Consider the following 15,297-nt stretch of genomic DNA (forward strand, 5'->3'; position numbering starts at 1 on the left):
AACAGACCCGGAGTCCAAGCATCTTCAGCTTCCCCACCGGCCTCCTGCCCTGTGAGCCATGTGCCTGGACCACCCCGGGCATCTCTGCCAGTGACCAGGCACATGACCCGTGCTCCCCACCAGCGCCCTGGCTGCTCAGAGGAACCTTCTGAGACCCTTTCCGCTGGGCCTGTGGCAGCCACTGCCCCAGTCCCCCAGCATGGTGCAGTGGCCATGTCTCCAGGACCCCCAGAAATTCCCCCTGGCGAGACGGGGTAGCAGCACCGGGATGGAGGCCCGCTGGGAGCTGGGAGTTTTGGGGGTGATGTGTTTTTAAGATCTTTTCAACTGTGGTTCGGGTGACAGTGTTTCTGTGAGATGAGAGGACCCTGGCCAGCTCCTGCCTGATTCGTAACCTCCAGGGGAGACGGAGATGCAGAGATGGCAGCCTTGCTGCTACCTTAGTATTCCTACTGTGGGGGATGGTGCACTAGAGCCCAGTGGAGCCTAGTTGCTCCCAGCTGCCCTGCCCAGGGAGCATCCTCACCCCCGGCCTGTAGATGCAGAAATAGACCCAGGTCAGGAAAGTTGCCCAAGGTCTCTCGGCCAATGAAGGACCCATCAAAATCCTGAGCTTTTCCAGCCAAGCCACACCCTGTCCTTCGGCTCATCCAGCGACCCTGATGCCCTGCCCTTGACCTTTCTCGTGACCTTGGCAATGCAGGCGGCTTCTATGAATTGCTCTCCCCTCACGGGGGGATATGGGCGGCGGCATCGTTGACCCCAGCCCTGGCCTTACGGTCCCCATGGACGCACACCTCGAATGCCCTCAGACAGACGCATCTCTCCCAGGGAAAACCTGAAGGACGGAGTGAAGAGGCGGCCGGTGGGAGGAGGACGCAGGCGGGAACTGGCATGGCATCCTTTTAAAACGCGGCACCAAGTAACCAGCAAATGGCCCCGCTGGTCCATCTCAGTGGGCTGCAGGGCAGGGGGCCCACGATGGGGGCAGCTGGGCTCGCCTTCCTGGCCACTCCAAGGGAAACCGAGGAAGACCAGCGCCCTGCAGGGCACCCACCTCTCTGCCTACTCACCATCCGCCCCAGCTCCAAGGCCCAGCTGCCTGCTCCGGAAGCTTCCGAGGCTTGCCAGCCCCAGGCCCGGGCCCCCTTCCTCTTCCGGGCCCCAGGACGACGCTGACCGTGTGAAGGCAGGGATGGGACTGAGGGAGGCTGGGAAGGTGCGCGGGGCCGGGAAAGAGGAAGAGGCCGGACCAGAGGGGAAGTGCGGGCCGGTGAGGGGCTCTCGCCCCCGCCGAGGTGTGGGTTCTAAAAACAGATCCTCCCCTTTCTAAGCACACGTCCCCGGCACCCCCTCCTCCTCCAGTGACCTCATTCCTTCCCAACTGATGGTCCGACTTGGCCGAGGCAGCCAGGGGAGGAGCAGAAGCGAGGGGCCCCGTGCAGGGCCCGTGAGGGGTGGAGGAGAGAGGGGGCCCTTCCCCTCCAGTGGGCGACTCGGCGCGCCTGGTCCAGGGGGTGGTAGGGCCGGGTCCACCGCACACCCAAAGTGGATAGGTCGCAGGACACAGCGGCTGAGAGGCCACAGGCCACCCTTGCCCAGGTGGGATGGGAGGGCAGGTCCGTGGCGCTTCACAGGGAGGTGGCCCAGGGACAGAGGTCACTGGGCATTTGTAAAGCAAAAGCGGGGAGGGAGGGTGGCTTCCCCACCTGCCCGCCCCCCCACCCTGACCCGGGTTCCATCCTGACACCTCGTGCCTGCCATCAAGTTCTCTCTGCCGAGACCAAGGGATCTTCCATTTAAACCATGGACCATGGAGTGGGGGACAGTGTGAGGAGCCCCCAGCCAGGCACCCCAGGGCACCCCCTGAGCAGATGGTGCGCCCCCTGGACACCCCCAGTGGCGAGTCCACTCCTACAAGTCCCCTCCCCACCCAGCCCTGCTGCCCACGGCACCTGCAGGGCCAGCCCCGCCTGGGATGGGCACAGGGTCCCCGAGGGCTGTCTGGGCAAGAAGGCCCGGCCCGGGCTTCGTCCCAGATGCAACTGCTGAGCTGGAACCTGGACGTTAGCAGCAGCCGGGGCCACAGTGGCCATCCGGGCAAGCCCCGTCCTCTCACCGAGGTGGAAGCTGTGCCCAGGGAGGCCCCGGGCGGGACCAGAACCCAGCCTCCCTTCCGCGGCTCACTGCCTGGCCTCATGGCCTCTGTTCACTTTCCTGAACTAACTGCAACGTTCCCCAGACTCTGGGGTCTTCCTCCTCTCCCAGTCGCGCTTCCCCGGGGCAGTGGGGCTGCTCTCGCGGGCACACGTGCTGCTTAGCTCAGGAAGGCCCTGGCAGGGATGAGGCCTCTGGGCCAGCCAGGCTGAGGCCTGGTCACACGCTTTGCCACACCCCAAACCGCTGAGAATACACCCGGTTCTCAACCACTCTGCTTTCTCTGTGAACCCCCGAGGGGGAGCCCAGGCCCCTTCTGGGTGGGCAGCCACGGTGTGTTCAGACCACGCTGACCCACCACAGGGCTCCTGGGCCCAGGGTGAGAGGGTTGCTGCCTTCTCACCACAGGCGGGTGGACGGGGCAGCGGGAGAGTCCTGACCGCCCGCCAGCACGGCTCCCAGCACCCCGGCCGGCGCCCGGCAAGGATGACCGTGGGGACCCCTGGGGTCAGCACTTCCCCGGGCCGGAGGGGCAGCAGAGCGGGGCCTGGCCATCTGTGCATGGCAATGTGGGGACGTGGGAGGGGCCTGGAAAGGCAGAGGGGTCCCAGAGACCCCAGCCCCCAGTCTTGCTCGGGTCCCGGCTTTGTCTCACCCAGCTCGGAAAATTCCCCAGGCTGACGCAAGACACCGGGGGTTCCGCAGCTCGGTGGTGCCCCCAGCCCAGGGAAGAGCAGGACGGAAGCCCCTGGCCCTGCAGGTGCTGTCCCTGCCCCGTTCCCGGCCCACGGGACTCTCGCAGCGGGGGTGGGGAGGCGCATGGCCTGGAGTCCCCAGAGGGACAGCACCGGCCGGGAGGTTTCCACAGGGTCCCTGCCCACTTGGGCGGGAATGAAGGGGCAGGCGGGACGAGCTGGGTGTGTCCGGAAGGCGCCGCATCCCCCGTCCGCCGAGCCCGGGGATGCCAGTGCTCGCCACTAGACCAGCCTATTCACACCCATAAGCGAGCCGCTCCAGCATGGGAGCCACCTCCCCAGCACGGCTCGCCGGGGCCCAGTGCGGGTGACGGCTGCCCTCTGCAGGGTCCAGGCCGGGCACTGAACCTGTCAGGGGCTGAGAAGCACCTCCGCCTGGACCACAGCCGCCCTCAGATCCCCACGCCTCCCTCGGATCCACGGATTCGGATCCTGAGACGGGAGGTTGGAGAACCCACTGTTTACTTAACATGGATTTATTTTTAAGTCAGTCCATTCTGAAAATTCCACAGCTGCCCTAGATGCTTAGAAGCCAAGGGGAAGCAGCAAGGCAGGCTGGGAACCTCAGGTGTGCGTGGGTCCGGACCTCCCGCTGTTCCAGGTGCCCTCAGTGCCCCAGCGCCCACCCCGCCCACGAGCCCCGGGCCCTGGCACTGTGAGTTCCTCCTGCCCTGAGCACTCAGATGTTGGTTTCCAGGTCACCAGCAACCACAGACCACACTGGCTGTGGCCACTGCTTTTCCCCAGACCACGGCCACTGGCCAGAGCCACAACTTCTGTTTGGCGCTTCCTGGAACACAGCAGCCTGACCACCGAATCACACAAGTCCACATTCTGCGGTGACTTTCAAAAATTCTCAGCGCGCAAGGAAATTTACCAAGAACTCCCTCCCTGACCCACCCGCTTAGCCAGGCTGGGTGTGCCCGGGCCTGCCACCCCACCCCAGCCCGGAGCACCCCCATCCTGCCCTGTACTTTGGAGCCCGTCTGCACTGCCCGTTGTTCTGCTATGGTCCAGGCAGGGGCTGACATTTGCCCCGAGATTCAACGGGCATCTGACGCTGTCTGCCTCTGACCCCAGGCTCTCCTGGGCCCTGGACAGGACTGTGGGTGGGTGAGAACCCCCCCGCCCCAGCCAGGTCAGGAGGAGCAGTGACCAGGGGAGTCACGGGCAAGCCTGTCAGCCAGGGCTCCCTGCTGGTTCTGGGTCATCACAGAGCCGAGCTGTCATCTCCAGAGGCAGGAAAATTCCTCCATAGAACCCAGAAAGCCCACTTGGCCCGAACTTCCAGCCGCCCGCTGCGTCATTCTGTTCACCCACTTCAAAGGTGCTGAGACGGCTACAGCGGCAAGCCTTCACCATCTTCCCTGAGTTTTAAAGGTTTTGCCCTGAGACATCACGGCCCCCCTGAGATAAGTGGAGACTGGCCCCGCCCCGCCCACATTCCCAGCCCAGTGGCAGCCTGGGGACCCCAAAATATATCAGCCCCCCACCTCACAGCACAGTGCCCAGGCAGGGGTTGCCCGCCCAGAGGGAGGAGGGCTCCACGCCAGGCGGCATCCAACTCGGGACTCATCTAGAACCTTCTGCAGAAGCCCCGGTGGGAGGCCCCGCCGTCCCGACTGGGTTTCCATTTCCCACTCGCGGACCATAGGCGGTGAGCATCCATCAGGATTTCTAAAACTAAACGGCACATTTTACCCTGGAAATGAAAAGGGAACTCCAAACAAAGCTCGCAGACTGCCCCTTGGCCAGGCCCGCAAAGCCCTCTCCCCGCACGCGTCGTGCCCTGGGTGCTGGCGGCCAGCTTGGGGGCCCGCAGGGTGCGGCAGGAAGGCTTAGGGCGTGCGGTGGGAAAGGTGGCTGAAAGCACGCAGCACCCTCTGTCTCGGGGTCCGCTCTGGGACCTCACACCACACCGTCTCCACTGGGCCACCTCTCCCGTCCCCTAAAGGGTCTGGGCCCAGCTCCAGAGCCACAGGATGGAGGTTTGGACTGTCAGCGTGGCCTCTGGGCCGGAGGGAGCGCCTGCACGTGCACCCCACAGGGGGACCCATATGTCAGCGCTTGTCGGCCACTGGCTCAGTCTTGCCCATTATGTCGGGGCCCACGTCCCCTCCCCAGGAGGCCTTCCCAGACCCCCTGCCAAAAGCAACTCTCCTGCCCGGCTCCTCCATATCACCCTGAGTTTCTCGGCAGTTCTCACATCTGACCACTTGTCAGTGTGCTTGCCCTGGGAGATAGGTCCCCGAGGACCAGCCCTCACTCTCCTGCCCTGTTCTCAGCCCTGATTCCATGGCTCACACAGCAGCGGCAGGTGGCGGCCACTCGATAAACCTGCGACCACTGAAAGCAGGTGGCCCTGCCCAGAGTGCCTGCCGTGTGTGTCTACAGCAGGGATGACACCTTCCCGTGTGTCTGCGTGTCCATGGCAGGGATGGGGGACAACAGGGCAGGAGCCTGAAGGCCCCCAGGATGGGTAGCAGCTCAGGGAGGGTCAGTAGCCGTCTCAGCCCAGGTGCCCTCCTGGGCCACCTGTCTGGGGGTGGCCATGTCCTGCAGCCCCTTGCCAGTCTCCTGGAGACAGGGGAGCGTCGTCAGGCTCTCGCAGGAAAGCGTGGGAGGAGGTGTGGCCGTGGCCCCAGCCTTTCTTATCGACTCCCACATGGATCTGAGCATTTCTGAAACTGGAGGAAACCAGGAAGAGGAGCTCTGGGAGAAGGGGGATCTGGCCTCGTGGTGCCATCCCCTGTGGGAAGTCCAGCACAGCCACGTCCAGACCATCTCCATTCCCCCCTGCCCGCCCCTGTCCACCGCAGCGAGTGTCATGTGACCAGCAGGTCTGGGCCTTTAGGGCTAAGAGCCCCTTCCTGACCGGAGCCCCGACGTCTCAAGAGGCCACGACCAGGCCTCCTTCTCGCTCTGCTCGGCGTCTGTGGACAAGAGGAGACTGCCGCGGCCGTCGTGGCCTTGGCCTGTCCTGAGAGCCCCGTGTCTAAGAGTCTCAGAGCCGGGGTTTCGGGGAGGAACCTGGGGAAGCTGCCCTGTCCGCCTCCAGGCTCCCCGCAGACCCCACACAGGGGTCGGGAGCGGAGATGGGCACCCCCAACCCTGGGAGCCTGGGGAGCTGGGCACGAAGGCTCTGCTTTCAGCCCAAGGGTCTCGTTCACATCGCGTCCCCCCGCCCCCAAGCAGGGATGGCTCTGCTGCTTCGGGAAACCCTGCTTAGTCTCCAGGGAACGCAGCTACAAGGAGAGACACTTTCGATTTGAGATCGGGGTGCCTCAGCCAGAGGCCAAAGGTGGGGAGGATGTGGGGTCCCAGTGAGAGGTTGCCATTTGCATCAGAGGGAGCAGGGAGCCCCCAGGCCATGCCCAGGGTCCCCCCAAGCCGCAGGTCCCAAAGGCCACCCTGTGGCACAGCCCAGGATGAGTGTCATGGGTGTGACCAGCCCAGCCCCCTCAGGGTGCGCCCCTGGCCCACCTCTCAAGTGGACACGTGCCTGGCGGGGGCACAAGGGGCCGGCCCGGCTTCTTTGGGCAAAATGGCCACTTGATTCCTGAGGGTTTTCCACCGTTACAGGGGCCGCCCCATGTCCCCTCCAGGACAGCGATGTCTCTGGGCTGCTTCCGAGATGCCAGCGACTCATCCACCCCCTCCTGGCGGCAGGGGGACGGGCCGTGCCCGGAGGATCACCGAGGGGTGGAGGAGGCGGATTTGAACCCAGGCCCGTCTGGTACAAAGCCTGGGTCCCTAACTGTCTGCCACGCCCAGGGACAGCCCTTACCTTCCTGACCCCCGGGCTGTAACTTGGTGGGTACTTTTATCCCACTTGCCCAGTTAGGCTGTGAGCGTGTGGACAGCCAGGAGAGAGCTTCCTAGACATCTGGAGAAGCAGAGGGACCCCCGTCGCCGTCCCTGAGGAAATGAGTGGATGGACATGCGGACGAATGAAGGGACTTTGAGTCCCTCGGGTGCCCTCCAGGTGACCGGCAGGCGTGGGAAAGCCAACACGAGCGTGTTCCCATTTCCACTAAATCAAAGAAACACCCACAGGGAGTGGACTGGGGCCTCGGGATGAACACCGGGATTAGGCTGGGCCTGGAGAAGATGTGCTAAAAGAGGGGAATTTGCCCAAACGCACAGGAGAGGGGCGTCTGGCCTGCGCCTGGCGGGCACTTCTGCCTCGATAAGGAAACTGTTGTATAAAAAGGCTGATTGACCAGCATGCGTTTTCTGGCCTGGGGACATTTCGTCTCTCCTGTACAGGAACATAGACAGCTGCTGTGCTCAGAGGGCCTCCCAGCGCCTCCCGCCCCATCAGTGAAGATGGCAGACCCCCTGTAGCTCCAGGTGGGTGGACAGGCCCCTCTGCAGCCCACTCTGTGGAGGACGCAGGCCCAGGCGGAGGCGGCTTTGGGGCACGGGGACACAAGGCTGGATAGCAGAGGCCCAGGGCCCACACGTTTCAGAGGGTGATGCTCGGCTGGGATCTCAGCCGAGTACCACGGTGCAGGCAGCAGGGATACAAAGAGGGTCCATGCACATCTTCTGGCAGGGGTGGCGCCGGCACAGGTCACCTCTGTCCGTCCACGGCAGGGCCACACCTGTGAGATTCCCTAAGGCCACAGTCCCCCTGCCAGGGGGAGGACGGGTGAGGTGACAGGTGACCAAGTGCTGCGCAGCCCTAGAAACACCTGCATCTTCCAGGCGCACATGGGGAGAGGGTCTCTTAGTCCTTCCGGAGAGGGACTGGGGTTCTGAACTAGAAAACCATCCCAGAGCGATGGGAAAAGGCAGGGGCCGCTGAGTGGGCAGCACAGAAAGCTGCCCAGGGCTTGGGAGCTGGCATTCAGGCACCGCTGGCCTCATTTCTTCCAGGAAAAACTCCCCTGTCCATTCTCACCCAGAGGAAGGGTCATCCACCAGGAGTGGGCGGGGGAGAGGGTGGGCATGGGGGGCATGGGGAGCATGGCGGGGGGGATCTTCCGTAAATGCTTTTCATGCCCCCACTCACTCCCACCTCAACCAAGAAGCAGCTGTAAGTTTATTCAAACACATGAGAACCCACATGGGGAAAAGGCCATGTAGGGGGTGTTGCCGTTGGTTTCTGGATCGTCCTCAGCGACTCCGGCCCCCAGCTCCCTGATTTAGTGCAACAGAGACCCCAGAGCCCGGCCTCCCATCTCTTCCAAGAGGGGTTTTCTCAACCAAACAGAACCGGCGTGTACACACTGCACGGAGAGCAGCAGCCGGGGTCACGGCTCGAGTGGCAGAGAGAACGTATAAAATAGACGGTCCTGTTAGAAGTTTCGACCTCATAAATCCCCGCCGCGCTGCCGGTTGGCTTTAGAAGGTGAGAGAAACAACATTACAAAGCGAAATGAGGGGAGAAAAAGGAATGTAGCATGAAGGCCAAAGAGCAGGGAAGTCGCGGGGGACGGAGGAAACACAGCTCGCGGAGAAATTCAGTCTAATCTTTGCTCAACCACAATCGGGAGGCCGGACCCCAGTGCCACCGACAGAAACGTGCCTCCCTCCCTGGAAAATTGATTTGTCAACAACCAGCGACTTGTCCAAAGGCATCTCAAGGTTGTTTAAAAAAAAAAAAAAAAGTAATGATGAAAACCACAGGCAACGGCTTGCACGACCAAGAAGCGTTTTTTGAGAAAAGGGGATTCCAGCAATAGTGAGGCTGCTGGATGGATGGTCTGGAAAGGTCGGATTCGTAACATCCGAGGGCACATGGGGCATCCCTAGCTAAGAATTCGTTTGCAAAAAAAAAAATCAAAGTTGGTTAAAATCTCCTCCTGTGATCTAAAAACTCCCTCCCACAAACCCAAGAAATGTGAATTTCCTCATTTGGGGTTGAGTTGCCTGCCAAGTGCCAGGAAGGACCCTTGACCTGACCCCGATGTGGACGGCGGTTCCCCACTGGGACCCCCGGGCCATGTGAGTGGCACAGTGACCCAGAGGGTGGAGCCCGGGGGGCATTCCCAGCACCGTGGCTTCTCGGGCCCTGACATGGGGTCTCTTTCTGCTGCAGACTGGCTGCCCAGGTGGGAAGCCCCCTCCCCATCCAGCTTCTGTCACCAGAAGACGGCGGCCCTCCAGCCCCCCACTCGTATGGGTGGGTCGGCTGACGCAGGTGACCCCGCTTAAGAAGCAAACCTCACCTTACCCTTCACCTCCAAAGGAGCAGGCGCTTCCAAGGAGGGGGCGGGCTGTGTGCAGGTCCCCCCCAACCCCGGCCACTGACCGGAGTCCAGTCCCAACTGCGAGCACGTGGTGCTGGTCTGCGAGTTGCCACTGCACGGACCTTGGCTTCCTCTTTCCTTCTTTCTCCCCAACCCCCCCACCACCCCCCCCGACCAAGACTTTTGTTAGAGGAGAATATCATGTTTAGATTGCGGAATTCCATCACTTAATTGCTTCACTACTGGAAATTTCAGGAGGGTTCTCGTTTTTCGCAGAAATCTCCAGGCGCGAGCACATTTCTGTAGATCTTTTGCCTAATTAACAGCAAACTCATACAAATAAATAAATAAATAAGGCAAGCACTGACAGATTACGCAAAGAACCCTTCATTTGCTCCAAGAGGAAGCCGCGACAGTGGGGGAATTCGATAAAACCTCCACCCGAAAGGTCTCGGGAGAGGACGGAGGTGGCTGGGCCTGGGGTCCGGCCCCGGATGGGAGGGTCTGCTCTGCCCAGGCTCTGGGGCCCAGCGCGCATGGGTTCCCATCCGCGGCGCAGCCGGATCAGCCCCCACGGCTCTCTCTCGGGCCTCCTGCTTCCAAACAGACCAGCACGTCCAGATGAAAATGCAGCCTGGGGAGGAGGTCAGGCAGCGGGATGGTGGGTGGGAGCCAGGCCAACGAGCGAGGCTCAAGGTGTCTCTGTTCTGAGGGTGTGCAGGGCCGGGGGTGTGGGGAGATGTCTCGTGGGGCGGCCTGGGCTCTGGGGGAGCCTTCCTGACCCAGAGGGCCAGGCCCTGCAGTACTGGAGGCGGGCACGGGGTGAACTTTAGCTGCAGCATCAACTCCAGGCTAAAGGGATGCTGAGCCTGGCGGAGGGGTCAGAAGCAGTGACCCCGGAGTCCAGGCCGGCCGTTCTGGCGGTGAGACCCTGACGTGGACCTCGCCGGGCAAGAGCCCTAATAGTTTATAAAGACCCCCGTATGCACAAGTGTTCCCTGAGCAGGCCTCAGTTTCCCCGTCTGCCTTCTCCCTGAAAAAAGGGGAGCTGTGGTGCGTGAACAACAAGGCGCTCGGGGTAGACGGCTGCCCAGCCACTCCAGGCCACCATGACCTTCCACGGTGCCTGTGGACACTTCTAAGGCCACCCTGAATCAGGCTAGAGGAAGGTGCCGGCTCCGTGCCCAGACCAGCGGGTTTGTGGTCAGGTGCAGAAAGCCTCAGAGCCCCAAGGACGCAAGAGCCCACACGTCAGTCAAGCCACGTGTCCGGAGCGCCAACTGTCAGGGCCTGTGCCCACCTGGGGCCCCACAGGCCTGGGGGGGATCCCGGCCGAGGCCTCCTACAGGCACCCTGAGAAGACCTGCCGTGGATGCTGCTGTGGCCCCTGTCGGGGCCCCAGGAGGCAAGTGAGCCCAGGGGCAGGATGCTGATCTCCCGGAGGGACAGGCAAGCCGGTTCTTGATTCAACCACAGGCCCAGAAGTGACGGGTCGCCTGTGTCCCAGACAGAGCACTGAGCTCAGAGAGGCCGCGTGCCTCGGGTCTCAGCTTGCGGGAAGCGGGTGTGGGATCCGGGAGGGGTGTGCGTGAGCCTCAAGCCTACGCCACCTGCCCCCTAACAGCCAGATGGTGAGCCCTGACGCCCCACCCAGATGGAAAGTCAGGAAGGAAGCCGTCCAGCTCCTGCCCCAGTCGGTCCCTCCTTCCTGCACCCATCCCGGAGCGGTTTGGAGTCACATTCAGCGAGTTGAACCTCCCACATCTCTGGTCCTCCCAGGCCCTGCCCTGTAGCAGACCAAGTTCATCCCTGGGCTGTGGGATGATTCCCACCCAGTGAGGCAGAGATCCCCACCGCTGCGGCTTTAAACACCCCGGGGTCCTAAACCCAGCATCCCGCCAAGATGCCAGTGTGTCTTCCAGGCGGAAATGCCACCTGCACGGGTGTGGGTTGTGCCCGGGGTCCACCTGGACTTGCGTTCTAGAGTCAGGAGTGGGTCCTGGGCACCGGCCCGGAGCAGCTGCATGTGCCCATGTCCCTGACAAAGACGGGGACGATTTGGGGAGAGACGGGGCAGGAAAGGGGGCCTGGAGGTTTGGTGGAAATAAATCCCAAGCATCCCAAAGCCCAGCCAGCCCTCGCAGCAGGTGTGCGGGTCCACCTGGTGCCTCCACCCAGGATCCCGCAGGCTTCCTGACTGCAGCGCACAACGGGCACCCAAGAGCGCCCGGCCCGAGCGGCGCCCCGTCTGCCCTCCCCACAACAGCTGCATCCACTGGGCCCCGCATGGTGACTCCCCCTGAGGGAGGCCCGCGAACAGCCCTGTCTGGAAAGTAAGATGTTGCCCGGTCTCTCCAGACTTTGTTTTTTGAAGAGGGCAGGAGCCCCGGGTACAGGACCCGGCAGACGTGGTCTGGACTCAAATTCTCCAGGACGAGGGTAGAGCGGACGGAGCCTCCCTGGCTCAAATGTCCTGGGCCAGCGGCCTCCACTCTGGGGCCGCACCTCAAATTTCGGCGACAGAACGGCCACAGAAAGCAGTCTGCTTTATCGGCGGCCTGCGCGAGCTCTATATTGCCGTGGCCCCTTGCCCCCAGCATTCCACGCCTCCCAGGGGGGGGCAGATAATCCCACAAAGGGCCTCATGCCAGAGCCCGACGTTGCAAAGTGCTTTCTCCAGCCGCTGAGTGTTTTTGACTCCGTCAGCGAGGGGTTCGCAGGAATCTCCTTACTGGGCCCCAGGGTTCAGATCGAATGTCCCTTTGAAAGGGCCAGAGGGGACCCTGTGCCCCTGCTCCTGGGTCTGCGTGACACCAGATCCAGCCCATCCTGGCTGGGCTCTTGGAGGCCACTGCTTGTCCCACCCCAGCGGGTAGGGCCCCCAACACCCAGGGTCTGTGGGGAGGAGGGAAAGGCCGTCCCCTGGCCCGGCAGATGCTGAGACCCTCTCTCCTGCAAGGAGCCCACGATCAGTGCTCGGACTCACTGTCCCAGCCCCCCTCTCCTCTCGCTCCGTCTACGGCCTGTGGGACCACGGAGGCCCAGTGACAGCCCCCTGAATGAGGGTCCCCTGCACCTGCCCAAAGCATCCTCCTCTCCGATGTCGATGTAACAGCCTCCTACGTCGTCCAAGACTTGAAAGCAGAGCCTGGCTCGTGCAGTCATGTCTGTGTGCACGGAGCACTCTGTGTATGTGTGCACAAGTGTGTGTGTGTGTACATGTGTGTATGTGCACGCACTTGCTGCATGTACACGCTGCACTGTGTGACTCGTGCGTGTGTGCCTGTATGTGTATGTGCACGCGCCTGTGCGCATGTGTAAATGTGTGTGCACACGTGTGCGTGCACTTGTGTTGCATGTGTGTGCTCTGTGCACGCACAATGCAAGTGTGTGTGCCTTATACGAGTGTGCCAGTGCACGTATGTGCATGTGTGCCTGTACACACGCATGCACGCGCGTGTGTGCCGGCGCATGCATCAGACTGATGACAGCAAAGCCCCAGTATCCCATGGTTCTCTGAGTGAGTCCTTGGCGTGTCGCCCTGGACAACATCAGAGCCAGTCTCAGGGGTCAGAGCATCAGCTGGGTAACTAACGGCCCAGCGAGGAGAAGCTCTTCCCCCCCTTTCAGCTTTCGGACCTGCCACTCAGCACCACAAATCCCCTGGAACTAAACCAAACAGGAGACCCCAAAAGACAGGGTCTGCTCTAATGCTTGGAGGGGATGCGCCCCCCTCCCCAGGGCAGGAAGCTTGCCACGGTCCCCAGCTCTACTCCTCCCAGGAACTAGGTGATGGAGCCCCCAGCCCGACAAAGACACCCACCCGGGTCACACGGAGAGCACAGCCACCCCAGACAATCCCCAGCCCTCCGCGTGACAGTGACTGAACGCCTCCGCCGGGGCCCGGGGACCGGCACGGAGACCTGCCCAGTGTTTCACATTCGTCTGCTCTGCACTCATCACAATATTGTCTGGAGGAGCTTTTTAATCTGTAGGCCACGCCCAGGGGTCCCCGGGGAGGCTGCTCAGCCCCACACAGTCACACACAAATCTGCCTTCTGCCAGGCGCAAGAAAATTCCAGAAACCCAAAGTACCTGCTAACAATGACAGCCTGGATCCTGCAGAGAATAACAGCAAGAATAATACCATGCTCAAGCGCCCTGCAGACGTTGTCCCAGCCTTCACTCCCCCTCCAGCAAGTCGGGGTCTGGTTCCCCCAGGTCCCTTGCTCATGGGCAACCCTCTTCTCCGTCTCCGCCGTGGCCAAGGGTGGTTCCAGATGAGGACAGGCCATTGTCCCTGTGATACAGGTCCAGCTGGCCTGGAGGTGCTCCTGGAGACTGCAGGGCCCCACAGCCTTTCATCACGTCCCCCACCCAGAGACCCCCCTGCCCACCTTCCCTTCTCCCCGGTAGCCTAGGGCCCCAAGGCCAGACTTCCACCCCAGTGGCCAATGCTCAGCCCGCAGGTGGGCCCACCAAGTTCCTCTGGTTCGGTCCAAGATCAGCTAAGGTGATGGAGCTGCACATCCCGTTGGAATTTGGGAGGTGAAGACCAAGAGCCAGCCCTCTTCGGGCCCAGGGCTGGGAGCTGGTGGGATGGGGCCCTGGTGATGTGTGCTGGGGTTTTCCCCACATCCCCGGGGCGCCCCGGCTTCATGGCCCAGTTCCGCCTGCTGGCCAAGGGCCCTGAAGGCCTCTGTCTCCGGGCCAGGCAGGGCGGGGAAGATTCGGCTTGGTTTTGCTGTCACAAATTCGGTGAGTGTCGGGGGCTTCTTTAAGGAGGAAAGTCATCCTGGTCCCGGCCCTTACCACGTACCCTGCGGCCAAGCCGTGCCCACTGCTGGCGACCACCACCCCGGGACGGGAACCAGCATCGTGGTCACAGTTTCCCGGGAGGCCCACGTCCTGCCAAGCCCAGCGCAGGCCTCACTGAATCGAGGCATCTCCACACCCCCAGGCCCTGCAGGTGAGGCCAAGCATTACGCTCTGTCTGGTGGATAAAGAATCAGGGGTTCTTTGTCAGAAGACTCAAGGCTGCGTTCCTCCACGCCTGGCCCTCCCCTCACTCTGCCACGCCGAGTCTGTGGGTCAAAGGGGGGTGTCTCCCGGGGGAGGAGAAAGGCCCTGGGCTGTGGTAATGGGCTTCTCACCCTCGCCGTGGCCATCAGCCCCCTCCCCTTTGAATGAGGGTAGTCTGTCACGATCGGGAGGCAACCTAAAACCCCGGGTAAACGGAGACCTGGGTTCCTGATCCAGGCTGCCGGCCGCAGGGACCAGCGGCTCGGCCGAGACGGGCCTGCTCCGAGCCGCCGCCGTCATTAGCAGATGAGATTCGATAACCAACAGCAGCCTTGAGCAGCTTTATCTAACCTTCGGAAGGTAAGATTAACACCTTCGATGGAGAGAAAGTTAAGACTTGGGGGCCCCTTCGCTTTGCAAGTCTGACTCCCAGCCGTGAAACGAGAGCCCCTCTTGGGCCGGCGATCTGCCCGGAGATTTCTGAGCAATCTTAATTTCCACTGGTTTTTTTTAAGCCCTTTTGTTCATAAGGACACTCAGCCAAACGTGAGGCCACCGAAACTCCACCCACTCCTCCCCACCCCCACCGCGGGGACACTCTCCAGCACACACACGTGCCCAGTAAAGACACACGGGGGAGCCGAGCCTCGGGGACCCAAGCCCCCCATCTCACCCGGCTTATTGTCAGAGATGCCACGGCTCCACAGGCTCCGGGGAAACATGAAAACCTCCCATTGGCCCAGGGTTACTTGTTGCTGCTCTGATTTCATTTGCACGGAAGAAGACAGGGACCCCCGTTCCTCTGGCCGGAAACCTGTGAGAAGCCCCCTGGTCAGAAAGGGCACTGGGCTGGCTCAAGGCTGCCTTGGCTCAGCTGGAGGAGCGGCCGGTGGATGCTTTAACAACCAACATCAGTGCGGCGGACGGCATGGACTTTGGGAGAGCGGAGGACAGCGCCCGGCATCCTGTCGTGGGGTTTATTTTTAAAGTCACGTCAAATCACTTCCAGGGAAAAATTGATCTGTCTCTGATAGCTTTTCCTCCTGCTAACGTGATAAATAAATAATTAGCCACATCGTCGGGCTGTTTCATTAAAGAAAAGGATGGCTGGATGGGCCGAGATAGAGAAGCCGATCAGAAAGACGGAGCCCGGCTGTAAACCCCCC

General features: G+C 62.0%; 1 protein-coding gene across 6 annotated transcripts in view; it reads right to left on the reverse strand.

Moving 5' to 3' along the window:
• Positions 1–15,297, reverse strand: part of PRDM16 (PR/SET domain 16) — a 326,161-nt gene that overhangs the window by 299,560 nt on the left and 11,304 nt on the right. The window lies entirely within an intron of this gene.

This window comes from Eubalaena glacialis, chromosome 3 (genome assembly GCF_028564815.1).
Source record: "Eubalaena glacialis isolate mEubGla1 chromosome 3, mEubGla1.1.hap2.+ XY, whole genome shotgun sequence".
Classification (NCBI taxonomy): Eukaryota; Metazoa; Chordata; class Mammalia; order Artiodactyla; family Balaenidae; genus Eubalaena; species Eubalaena glacialis.